The sequence below is a fragment of the Pinus tabuliformis genome, chromosome 3_2 (genome assembly GCF_031772625.1).
Source record: "Pinus tabuliformis cultivar Carrire ecotype Pingquan chromosome 3_2, CPIR1, whole genome shotgun sequence".
NCBI classification, from domain to species: domain Eukaryota; kingdom Viridiplantae; phylum Streptophyta; class Pinopsida; order Pinales; family Pinaceae; genus Pinus; species Pinus tabuliformis.
In genome coordinates, this window is record NC_142302.1 from 116,951,312 (window position 1) to 116,965,680 (window position 14,369).

Sequence of the window (14,369 nt, forward strand, 5' to 3'; positions counted from 1 at the left end):
CATGGGTCTTATGCATTACTTTCTAGGCATGGAAGTGTGGCAGAAGGATGGGGAAGTTTTTGTGTCTCAAGGCCAATGAGATACTTAGGCGATTCCACATGGAGAAGTGCAAGCCCATGCAGACTCCTCTAGCTGGTAACTGGAGGAAGGAGGATGCTACTTCAGGTGAGGTAGTAGTTGCTACTGTTTATTGGGAGCTTGTGGGTTCATTGATGTATCTAGTGAGCACACGACCAGATTTTTGCTTTGCAATGAACCAACTGAGTAAAGATATGGTTTAGGCTACGAAGCTGTTTTGGAAGGCAACGAAGCATGTGCTGAGATACCTCAGAGGCACATCTCAGTATAGATTGTGGTACAGACGAATAGAGGGAGTGAAGCTTCAGGGCTTCACAAATGCAAATTGGGCAGGGAGTCCATTAGACTGGAAGAGCACTTCTGGAGGAATCTTCAACCTTGGTTCAGATGCAGTTTCCTGGTACAATAGGAAATAGAGGTCAGTTGCACTTAGCTCAGCAAAGGCTGAATACATGGCAGCCAGTCAGGCAACATGCAAGGCCATTTGGATGCAGAAGATTCTAGTGGGATCGTTTGGTCAGAGGATGGATCCAACTGTGATCCATTGCGATAATCAGAGTTGTATCAAACTCTCCGAGAATCCAATATTTCATGATAGGTCCAAGCACATAGATATCCGGTATCATCATCTTCGAGACTGTGTGGTGAAGAGGATCATGTTGCTGTTGTATGTTTCGACCGAGGAACATGATGCAGATATTTTGACTGAGGCATTGTCAAAATGCAAGTTCAAGTTCCACAGAGACAGGATTGGGGTGACTGATAATCCCTTTCTTATTGAGAGAGAGTGTTGAAAATAGCAACAATAAATGTTAAAAATAGCATTGATATAAATAGCATTTCGGGATACATTCCAATTTTAGTTAGTCCCTAAACTAATATTGAGAATTAAAATTCGAATTTGATCTTAGCAGTTGTTTGTAAAATAATTAATTAATTCATATTGAGTTAATTAGTTGTAGAAAATCAAACATGAAGTCTATGTGAAGACATGCAACAGATTCCCCTTTAATTGAGGAAGTTATACCTTGATTAAGGAGATCAGGATGAGTTGTACTTTGAGTTGTAATTAGTTAGCTCATTGAACTGAGTTAAGTCCAATTAGATTAGTTCCAACATTTTGTGGAACTAATTGTGAGTTCAATTAGTTAATGCATGCATGCATGTAACTATTGCACTTCAGATAACTGAATATTTTCTCATAAATAACTCTTGCATGTCAGTTCAGTCAGAGACCCAGTTGAGATCAGATGATGGGACAATGTACTATCAGTTGCAGGAATATTCCATTGAGGATATCTCTTGCATGCAGAAGGAATTCATTCCTTGAGGTTTGCGTAGTTACTTCTGAGTTTGGTGAGTTGTGTGAGAGGTCAATTCACACAGGTGGAAACATTGGACCCCAGGAGAAACTGCACAAGGAAATAGAAGGCTTGGAGGATTGGAGGAAGACATATGTTGTGTCTATTCAGTCTATGAGCTGTATTGAGGGATTGTACTGAGAGTTGGATAGCTTGTGAGCTAAAGCTTTGTGTAATCCGAACATATTTCCACTTGTATGATAATACAGAGGTCGGGGTTTTTCGCTGAGGCTTTCCCCAAAGTATTCTTCTTTGTTCATGTGTGATTGCTTTCTTATTCTTTGTTATATGTGTTGTATTTGATCTTGCTCAAAATCGATTAAGCTTCCACAAGTTTGTTTGTAGAAGAAGATCAAGTATTTTGCTTTAGTATATTGCATTATGAGGTGATCTACAATGGGAATTTCTACATCATCGACATATAATACTATAGTTTTTTGGTATAAATCACATAGAAGAATCTTTTGTCGATGTGTTTCGAACCATCTAGTGTGGTTCATCGTCAGGACAAGATGAAGAGGCAGATCATGGCATTAGCTTAAATAGGGATCAATGTAGAGACACTTAGTTAATATAACGGTTATAATAAACGACTATATTAAATGGCTAGTTTACTAATAATATTATTTAATTTATAACATTAATTAATAGGAACCAATTATATTAATGAAAACAAGAAATAGGCTAAGGAACAAGATATTCAAAGAATAAAAATATAACAAATCAAACAAACAAAAAGTAAAGTAAAAAAAACAAATATTATTACATAATATTAAATAAAGGGATCCAACCATAATGAATAAGATCAAGAAAGATTAATCTTCAAAATGAATAAACAAGAATAATCAAAGTCAAAATTAACCAAGGGAGTCACTATCCTATCAATATTAAAATAAAATAATAAATACAAATAAATTGAAAGAAAATCATGGGGAGCATGGTCAATTGAACTTTTGTTTCACATCAGAAGATCATACTTATGTTGCACATGGAAAGGGGAGTTCTTCTCTTGGTTTAGATCAACCCTTTGCACTTGATGTCAAAGGGGGAGAGAGACTTCGTGTTTGCAAAAGGTTGCCATCAAGTCCAAAGGGGGAGATTATTGGCATTATGGCTCTACTGTTGTCCTTGATGAAAACCTACACTGATGAATGTGTCAACTCCCCTATGGATCATTTACTTGTTGAGTTGTTGTATGTCTCCATGGATGGTCATTTGATGTCCTATCAGTATGTCTACATGGAGAATTACTTGCCCACCTATTGTTTAGCGATTGTTTAGTGCAAGGATGGTATGACTGATGTCAATTGATGTACAAGGTTGGTATGCATACTTGTAGGTTGGATGATATGTGAATGAGGCTTACAAGGTAAGAGAAAGGTTAGAATCTATTTTACAAGTGTTGAAGAGCATAAGGAAGAAGTTGGGCAAGTTATGGCCTGAGTAGAGAAGGTTTTCACTTATGCTTTGCCTCGGCCACACAAAGAAGGGCTTATGAGTGTGGCCAGACAGTTGCAGTTGCAAGGAATCAGGCCTATGAGTGTGGCCAAAAGGCCTCCCAGCCGCATGGAGGAAGGCATGTGGATGCGGTAGCCCTGTAGGTGCAAAAATTAAAAACTTGCGCACAAAACCCAGGTTTTTGCTAGTTGAATTTTGTGCACGAAGTTGTATTGATTTGGTCAAAAATTATATTAGTTTATCTGCCTTTGGTATTGAAAATAATTTGGTTTTTTCCTGAGGTATTGGAAGGATCAAAATCTATGTAAGGAAATCAATCTAGAGTGAATTGTGTGTGTCTTTGATGGGTTTCTTATGATTTTTTTTTAGTAGGAGCGCACAAGGAGACTCAAGTCTATTTACCAAGGATATATTTGAAGGAGATATGATGGAGGAATAATACTATGCTTTTATAATAAGTGATTTGTAGGAGTTATAGATAGTAATGATTTGTGATCTGATTAAATGTCCTATGATTACGATCTAACTTTGTGTGCAAAGAAGTAGCTTGACTGCTCTTGAATAAGTTTGCAGAGATAGATTTGTGATTTTATGCAGGTGGAGTTCAGTAATTGGCTTTGTGGCAGTATGTAGAAATCAACTTTCCAACCTTTCTGTTGATCATAGGGACAAAGAAATGCATATTGAAATCAAAATTTGTCATGATTTATGATAGTATGCATAGATCCCTTTGACTAGTGTATGGAGTTTGATTGGGTTTTGAATGACAATAGAGATACTTATAACCTTGACAATGAGACTGCTTTTGTAAGTGCTCTAATGGTTGAATAATGACAGAGGTTATTTGACAAAATTTATATTAGTTTGAATGACAAAGACAAAATAATCCTATTGATGATATGAAGAGCAATGAGACCATTTCTTTGAAAAAATTTAGGTTTGTTATTTCATATATATATTAGCAGAGATTTTGTGACTATCTTGTGATTGCATGGGCTATAGTTGACAAAGATTAGCATGTATGACATAGCTCTTCTCTTGATAAAGTGTTTTGATTTTTCCTTTTGAGAACAAAGAGTATGGTTTAGTCCTTGTTTGTCTATAGAGATCCATGAGTATGTTGTGCCCAAGCTACATATTGTTTTGAGATCCTAATATTAGGCAGCATGTATGCAAAGATACTTGATTGTTATACAAAGATCTATAATGTGTTGATGGGCTTGAACATAAAGGGTTTTGGCATAAAGTATTTTATGGACTACTAGTTGAATTGTTGTATACTATCTCTTGTTGAAACTAGTCAAGTTTGTCCTCCTAGATCTATGCTTGATTTGGTGACTATGCATTTTCATGGTTGTTTATCATCTAAAGTTGGTTGTCCTCTAGGCTTCTGAGCAAAATAATGACTTGTGAAGAATGTTGATGAATGGAGTTTATGATTTGGTATTTGACAATCAATATTGTTGACAAAAGGTTTAGCATTGTCCATGGGTCTTGGTTGCTTGTGGCAAAGCGTGTTTGCTTGAAAGTATGGTGACAAACTTGTGTGACAACTTGGATGGTGCTTTGTAATGGTGCCTATGGTATGATTTTGGCAAAGGTTATTAGCTATTGCAAGGCATGTCTGAATCTATGAGCTTATGTCATGGTTTCTCCTTAGTATTAAGTAACAATAATATTGCTTTCATCGTGGATCTATTGTATGGCTTGTTTATTATTAATGAGATAATGACACATGCTTTGCAGAATGTATTGTTTTGTGACCTATTGGACAGAGATCCTTCATATTCATTGTTGTTCGTTCTCTTCTTCTAGACTTATGAACATGATTTGATATTGCATCTTGATTGATAACATTTGGTATGTATGGTAATGGTTGCAAGGGATTGCCTTGGTAGCTTGGGTATAGACAGTGTTATTCAAACAATTTGATCTATGTGTTGTTGTTACTTGTCCTTATCTTATGTTGCATGATGATGCTTTAGAATCGATATGACAATGCTATTGTTGGAACTTAACAATGGTGAGTTGGCTTGGCTTGATCTTTGACAATATTGATTTGACTTGAGTTAATGAGAGGGTTTCCTTTGGTGATTGATGGTATTCAGTGCTTCAATATATCAGTTTGCTTCAGTGATTCAATATTTGGTATTTTGGTTTGAGCTTATTGTTGGTGTGGTCCAATATGAAAATTGATGAAAGGTGGCCTACATGTTTTGATGGTTGATTGAGATAGGTGGATCTAGTGTGAAATATTGTGAAACATGGTCCATGGAAGTGTTGAAGGTCGTAGCCTTCAGTGAGGGAGTAGGAGCTTCCTTCTGGTAGAGGTCGATAAACTTGATCAAGGAGTAGTAGATCCCTTCAAGTGGGTGCTAGAGAAAGAGTGGAGGTTGTAGCTTCCTACAGGTAGGATCTTGCATGATGGCAAGAGTTTGCACCAGTGCAAGATTAAGATCTAATAAAGATTTTCTTTATATAATAAGAAAGAAGACAAAGATGACAACAACGGTAGTTTTCGCCCACATTAGGTTTCCATTTAAAATCTTAGTGTTCCTATGTGTTGTATTTTGATGTGTTGATGTGCCTTACATTCTATGGTTTACATGTTTTATGATTAATGTTGCTCATAATATAAGATATATATCACATAATGTTGGTAATAAACTAATGGTTCAGATGCATCGAAAATAAAATAATAATCTAAGTAAAGTTTGATTTTGGCATGAAATACTCATTCACACCCCCCCCCCACAAAGTATTTCTAATAAATTTATTTTTTGATATCCCTTGCTTTGCAATAGTCTTGGTAGTTCTTCAAGAAATACTTCCTCATTTCTTCTCAAGTATTAATATAATTCCTGCCACCCCAATGAACCAATGAAGTGTTGCTTCCTTCGTGGTGGCAGGAAATAACTTGAATTTATGGATGTCAAAGGAGTAATCATCACTTCTACAAAGTATACTAGATTCAAAGAGGAATGTATTTGGATGCTCACTAGCCAAACCCACAGAACTTAGGTAGGGCATAAGGTGGAATGTTTTTCATTTAGACCAATCAATTAGGATACTGAATAGGAAAGTCAAATTTCACTAGCTCCTTTTGACTCCCCATCCTCTTCTCCCCCCATGTTAGGAAATGGATCTCTCCGAAATTTAGACTCTTGTGATCCTATCGAGGGACTAGGTTCTTTAAAATGATTTTCTTGATTATCCTCACCTTGTCCTTCATAATGGTAAGCCTCTGGACTAAGAGAAACTATGATAATGCTAATTCTGGGTTCAACACTGGAGGGTCTCCTATGTTATTAGATGTTGTTTATTCAGTTTTACATTTGATTTCAGGGGGTGCTTGAGGGTTGCCTCTTCTTTTTGTTTTTTGTTTTTTTTTAGTGTCGAAATTGCCTCCTTTTGTGCCATAAGAGGGATCTCGAGGGTTTTTAGTCCCTCGAGTCATGCATCTTAAAATGTCCTAAAGTGTAACAATTTGGAAGAAAATAACTATCTGGCTAGACTGGGTGTCTTTTCCTTTATTCCAATACATAACAAGTAATCATAATATCCTTTAGTGCCTACCCAACAATGACACCAAAAATGTCATGCCTAGGATGTGGGTTTATTCTAATCATAGGGATACTTTGTCTTTTAATCATTAACCTAGGTTACTCTTACTCTGATGAGACACTTACATTGTATGTGCGAGATATATGTATTTGTATTGATAGATAGAATGACACTAGTTTGAGTGTTAGACTTCTCTACCACAAGTAAATGAAACAAAGTAAAATAAAATGAGTTGCAAGACTAAAAAATAAAATGGCTTCTAAGTTATGAGACCAGTTAATGGCTCTCCTTGGATTCAAGTATATAATATTGAGAATTATATATGCTAACCGAACTCTGAAACTGAGCTCAAAACCTTCTACATGAAATAAAGGAATCCCACTACAAATTAATCTCAATGCTACTACTGCACTCGAAAATCAAATTGGAAAACATCACAAAACTCTTTTAACGTAACATATATCAAACAACAACAGCGATAATTCTACAACACTTGTCCATATATTGATAGTTATGAATAAAAACAATGACCTACTAACATCTACAATCATACATGTGAACACAAATAGCAATAAAACAAGACATTAACATACATATAATTGGAAACATAGCTCCCTAGAGTGGGCCGTCGCTCCAGGTTCCCATTGCTTCACACTTAGCTCAGTCTACTATGAGTTGCAAACTCATATTTGAGCAAAAAAACCAATTCTTTGTGTTAAAGGAGTCAATTAAATTACAAATATAGTGTTCGCCACAATTATTTATCAAAAAGTCTTACATTAGATAACTTTGGCTTGTGTCCAGTTTTAGAAAATATATAACAACTAGTAAATAAAAAGATAAATTATCCTTACACTATCCACTATTGGTTGAGAGAAAACTGTGATCCACCATCCATCTCTAGCATACACGACCAGAAACTACATTACTCTACCCCATTATCCATTGTTGGTAATAGTTGTAATCATGCCTAAAATACACTCGAGCCTAAAAAGAATGAACGAGATATAAGGTCCTTTATGCACATGCTTCCATAGTGAATGAGAGATGAGATCTAACTTGACCAACCACCAAAATTCTCATCGAGCAAGTAGATGATTGCTAAGATAGACCCAATTGACCCATTTACTCAAGATAGACCCAATTGACCATGTGATACATACATACATACATACATAAATGTTGCATTATATGTTTGATTAGTTGTGGTGGGAGTATGTTTTTTTTTTCATAGGTACAACATTGTATATTCCTCATAAGGAATATACATATGTTGTCAATATTGTAACATACATCATTTGAATTAGTGACCGGAGAATCCACAGTATGAACATTTTTATGCCAACGTTTCAAATCCCAAATGGGATCCATCATCATGACTTAAGAATGATGATAAAAGAAGAGCTTCATAGAAGGAATAAATAATAATGAGGAAAAAAAAAAAAATTAAGGAAACAACAAACTGTCGGCTGGAATATTTATTGATTTAATTTAATTTTAATAAATTACTTTTATTTTTATTGATGAGCTTTATAAATTTTTTTTGAAGAATTAATACATTAATTCATAACCTAATGATTAAATTAGTGAATAGAACTAAAACTTAAATTAGTGAATTGAAATAATATATTAATTTCTATATAAATTAAATTAATATATTAAACTAATTCATATTAACAATTATAAATAAAACATATTTATAATTAATTAATATAATAATTAATATATTAATAATAGCTATATAGAAATTATTATACTATAGTATTTTTATGTTAATTATTATATTTGAAGTTATTAAATTAGGGTTACTATAAATTATTAGTGAATTGAAATAATATATTAATTTCTATATAAATTAAATTAATATATTAAACTAATTCATATTAACAATTATAAATAATAAATATTTATAATTAATTAATATATTAATTAATAGCTATATAGAAATTATTATACTATAGAATTTATATGTTAATTATTATATTTGAAGTTATTAAATTAGGGTTACTGTAAATTAATTTTTGTAAAAATATTAGGGAAATATATTAATTTCTATATAAATTTAATTAATATATTAAACTGATTTATATTAACAATTATAAATAATTAATATTTATAATTAATTAATATATATATTTTTTTTTTCTCCGTAAAAACTAGCTAAGTCATATATTAACTGTACAAGTAAAAATTACAGACTGTAAGACGAGTTTTCCAGGGCCTCTGGTAGCACCCTGGGAACCTTGACCAAAATTCTGAAGGCTCCCACGCAGGGAAAGCCTTATCAAAACCATTCAGACCATGCTCGACACTAAAAGCTCCCACGCAGGGGCAGCACCGGATCAAATTTGCAAAAACAGTTCTAGAAATCAACGGACTCCCAGTAGAGCCACAGAAAGAGGACCCAACACATTACTGCCCATGCAGGGGCTAACTGCCAAAAGGGACTGACTCAACAACCAGATAGAAGTGAGCAAGACAGAAGCGCTCGACGTGGACCAATTGAAATTAAGATCAGACCAGAGACAAGGCTTAATTACATATGGCGACGATGCAAGCATCAGCTGCCAGCAAGCAAAACGAAAATGCAAGAGAGAAGTACCCGCGTCTGCGTCTGCGTTAATCCTTGTGATGAGTTGAAGATGAAGGAAGGGTCGCGAAATAGGCATCAGCTTCTTCAGCGAGGCTTTTGTCCTCCACAACATACGCCCAGCCATCCCCCTCTGGTCGTCCCTCCCACATCTTTCTCCATGTCTCTTCATCAATATCTGAAGGAGCTGGCCCCACCGGAGGAGAGGTATCGTGCGGTCCAGCCTCAGACGCTGGTGGCTCCATAGCTGAGCTCTGTTTCCCTGCTTCATGTTCTCCTTTGTCAATTTCTTTGCCTTTGCCTTCCGCTTGCTTCTCCTGCAAGTTCTGAGGGGTGTTCTCCCCATTTCCTTCCCGAAGTTTTGTGAACATGACTGAGATGTGGGCATTGAGCCCTGGGTTGCTCTCAGAACTTTGCAATGTGAAAACCACTGAGCCAAAGGAGGGAAGCTCGGATTTTTCTTCATTAGCGCTCCCAACCTCCAAGAACTGACTGATGGGGAGTGGGGTAGCTCTGGCTCTCCTATGGCAATAGCAGCAGCAGCAGTGGTGATGCTCATCCACTGCTGGGGCTCGCGAGGAGGAACCTCTTGCTGGACCTCTCCTACATGGCTGTCGTTGTCGGAGTTTAACCATGGTGATTCTGAATCTTTTCTTGTGTGTTTGCAGGTGAGCTTGGAGTCGAAGACAGAGCCAATTGTTTCCCAGATCTCTCTCTGGTGCCCAATTTCCTTTCTGAGACCCGTCCCTTGGTAGCAAGGTGGACCAATTCCAGTTCTTACCCTGCAATTGAGCCAATTGCCGCCGTCTACATGACCAGCAACCAGAGTGGCAATGGCAGTGACAGTGACCACGAGAAACCAGGCGTCGAGGTGAACGAAGCTGCCACCGCCTCGGCTCTCTGTAATTTCCCCTCTTCCAAAATTCTTCAGACAATAATTCCTTGCGCACTCCATCGCGCCTGATAAACTCTGCCTTATGCCCTCGAACCAGGCGCGCATTAAGTGCCCTCTGCAGATCCATAAACCTACCACCCTTGCCATTAACTGCATTAACGCAACTGGGGGGTTCATGTTAAGGTTGACGGCCTTCCCCTGGTGGCCGTATTGTTTACACGGGGCAGCCCATGCGTGGCATGTGGCGTGCCCATCTCTTCCGTCCCGCCACCCGCATCCGGGGATAATTAATTAATATATTAATTACTAGTTATATAGAAATTATTATATTATAGTATTTTAATGTTAATTATTATTATATATATATATATTGATATTATTAAAAGGTTACTGACTTATAATATTAGAAAATGAGAGGGATAACTTACCTATTATGGGCTATACCTGTGGATGTGTTGGCGATCTTGATACTCCTGATCAAGGGAAGCCAGCTCCCGCTAATCTCCATACCATTGTCTCTGTTCAGATTTTGAGGATGCTTGATAATTTCAAGTGATTCTCTGATCTTTCGTCTTTGATGCTATCATATCACTTGCAGGAATTAAACCTAGGTAGGAAGATTTCCATTGCTTCACTTGGAATAACCCCAAATGACATTGTGAATATGCTTATTACTGAGTCAACATAATATATATTTTTTTATATATCTAAATATATTATGTTGACATATATGATTAATTAATTGTGATGTGAAATACGTGTTGCTAAACTATCTCCTTTATGCAAAAAGAAATAAAAATATGTACTTAAAATTATAAATCTTAAAATTGTTTTTATTAAGAAAAAGATTTTTGTTTGTTTGTTAATAGCTTCTTCTTTTTTTCCACAAGAAAAATCAAACTCTTTATTAAGTAAATAAAAAGTTACTGTGTGGATGCATCAAAGCATTCAAAAATCAAACTATGAATCCACCATACAAAAACTTCAAAAACTAGAGATAAAAAACTGGGTCTCTCTGAACAGTCAAAGAAACAACCCACAATCAGAACCCATATGAAGTGCTTATCCTAAATCCATCAGTCCAATACGTACATAATTATATAAACTTAAAAGTGAGTCAGTTGCCATATGACAAGACAATCCCAAAACTGCCAAGATGTAATGATTACACCATATACAAAAGAACAAAAAAAGTGAGTTTTAATGATAAGGAGGTCGATTCGAAATAATGACCAGCCCGTTATCCGAATTGATTATGTGCCAGGAGTCCAAAGCCTGATGTAGACCTTTTTTAGAGAAATAACCAACCTCCATATTCCTTTACCTGTAAATGTGACAAACAATTAAATCAACAAAGGCTGATTTAATAAATAAGATTTCATACAATATAGGAATCAGAGTAATATTTGATAGCATTGCAAATTGTTTGACCATTTAATCACATTCATGGAGTCACCAAAAACCTGACCTGAAACAATCCCAAACTGCCTTAACCAACATAAGAGAATTTTCAGAGTTTTTAGTTCAGCAAAATTATTTGAACCAGTATCAATACCCACATAAGCTTTTAGGATTTTGTGGTCATTTATGTGAATGACGATCCCTGCCCCACAACAATCATGGGCATCTGAAGCCCCATCAAAATAAGCCCACGTAATATTAATTCTGATGTTTTCTCCAGAATAATTTGAGTAGGAAGTGTAGGAGTGATATGAGGAATTAGTTAATAGATAGAAGAATAGCTAGAAGATAGGGATCTAAAGGTTGATCCATAAAAATGTTTTTGTTTCGAGCCAACCAAATTTACCAACAAATAATCTGGGGCATATTCCTATAATGTGTATCAAGTGAATGAGTCCACCAAATTTTCCATGCATCCTCCATGGTAATCCCAGACCAAAGTGAACTAATACCAACAACCTTTAAAAAATGTTCCCAAGTTCTTAAAGAAAATGGACAGGATAAAAAAATTATGATATGTAATTTCTTTAGAAGATTTGCACATGGCTCACTAACCTGGCCCAATTTTGTAACTATTTTGTAGGTTGCGCCAGGTTGGGACTTTGTTCCTAAGAATGCACCAGAAAAAAATTTGGATTTTGCAGGACAACTGAGTTTCCACAAAGACTTTGACCACCAGTTCCGAAAACAGCCAACCCTTCTCTCCATTTGAAAATTGTAACCAAACTTCGGAGCATAAAACCCATTGGGAGAGTAGATCCATCGAAGATCATAAAACCTATCCTTTAAATGGACATTTGATCTCTGCAGTTCCATTGTGAAGTCCCTCCAGACCCCCTCCCACTCGGGCTCTAGGTCTCAGGTCTCAACATATTTCCAACCCTGATTCCAAAAAGTAGTGGTTTCCTCATTTGAGATTTGGTTGAGTGAAAAAATCCCCTTGGCAGCAAAAAACTCATGCAGTTTCCTTGGAATGAAAGCCTCGTTACAACCAACCCATGGATCCACTCCCACTCTAACACAAGTACCATTTCCAACCAGCTAGGATAGCCCAACAACAACAATGTCAAAGGACTCATTCGTTGCCTTCCAAATGATCGAAGAGTTTCTAGAAGACTTCTTTGGAGTTATCAACCAAACCATCAAGTCCAAAGGATCTATATATTTCCTTTTAATCACCGAAGTCCATAAGTTGTCCTTGGTTAGAAGGCTCCAGCCAGATTTTGCTGCCAAAGAGTGAGAGAAACAAGATAGATCCTTTATGCCCCACCCTCCCTTCTCTTTGGGACTAGCAATTTTCTCCCAGGCCACCCATGGAAGAACATCATCCACTTTCGAACTCGCCCAAAGAAATCGACCTATATTTTCTTGATTTGAGAAAGGATACCTTTTGGGACTCATGATAGAGCAATCCAGTAAATTGGGATGGCCTGTAAAACTGATTGTATAAGAACCAAGTGCCCAACTGAAGATAGCCACTTAAAGCTCCAGTGCTTAACTCTTTTCTCAATTTTTGCAACTAACCATTTCCAGCCCGATTTTTTGTAGGAGTTCGGCTTCAAAAGGAAACCAAGGTATTTAAGGCTTTCCATCAATGATTTTACTTCAAAGGGGAAAATAGATACAAATCTATTTATCTCTGCCCAAGAGAGGCCATTGTGAGTAATGCAGGATTTATTTGCATTTATACTCATCCCGGTTGCTTTAAGGAATAAATCTAGAATTGACTGCAACTTAGCAAGATCTCCCCCTGACCCATCACAAAAAAGGTAATATTTCATCCACAAAAACAAGGTGATTAATGAAGAGATTTACAGTGATTTCAATGCCTTTATATTCACCCCTTCTAATGGAAAAATGAATCAATTGACTCAAACCTTCTGTAGCAAAGAGAAACAAGAGGTATGATAAAGGGCATCCCTGATGAAAGCCCCTCTAACTGTGGTAAAAAGGAGAGGTCGCCTCGTTGATGAGAACATCAAAACTCACGTTGGTAATACAACTCATGACCCAATTAATAAAACCAACATTGAAACCCAGTTGAGTCATCAGAAGGTGCAAATACATCCAGTTGATCTTATCATAAGCCTTTGAATTATCAATCTTAACAATCATTCCTATTTTGTTATTCCTTTTGATACTGTGCAGGGATTCCTAGGCCACTCCAATAGTTTCATGTATTTTCCGACCCTCAAGAAAGCCAAACTGTTCTTGAGAAATATTTTTTGAGAGAATTGGTTTTAACCGTCTTGCAATAGTTTTTGCGATTATTTTGTAATTGCACAAGGAGATGGGTCTGAATTCGTCAAAACTTTGAGGATCATCAGACTTTGGAATTAAAGCCAGAAAAGTTGAGTTAATAGGGTCGTGAACGAAACCCCTATTTCTAGATTCCTCCACCAATCCAACCATCTCATCCCCAATTAGATCAAAGAAAGGTTGGAAGAATTCCACTGTCCAACCATATGGACCCAAGATCTTCTCTTTTTGCATAGAGTGAAGAACCCCCTCCACTTCACCCTTTGAAACAGGGGCCATAAGGATATCGTTATCGTCCTCATCCACAAAACTAGGGAAAACTTGTGCAACATGAATGAATTCGGCAATGGTGGCCTTAGGGGGTGCTTTGAATAAGTTTTTGAAATGACCAACCCCCATTATTGAAAACTCGATGAAAGAAGATGCCAAAACCCCTTCATCATTTTTCAGTTCCTAGATCGTGTTTGAATTTTTCATCCCCTGCCTCAAGCCAAATTGCTCTACTTTTTAACCTCCACCTTTCTTCAATTTCTTTCAGAATCCTGTACCTTTCACCCTCCATAGCTTTTATCCTTTTTTCTTTTCTTTTCTCTCATACCCATCCCCTTCCACACTTTCTAAAGCCTCCAGATCATTCTCCACGGATTTTAATACCGCTTCATCCCTTAAAGATTTTTCCTTTGCCCAAGTCATTGTTGATTGT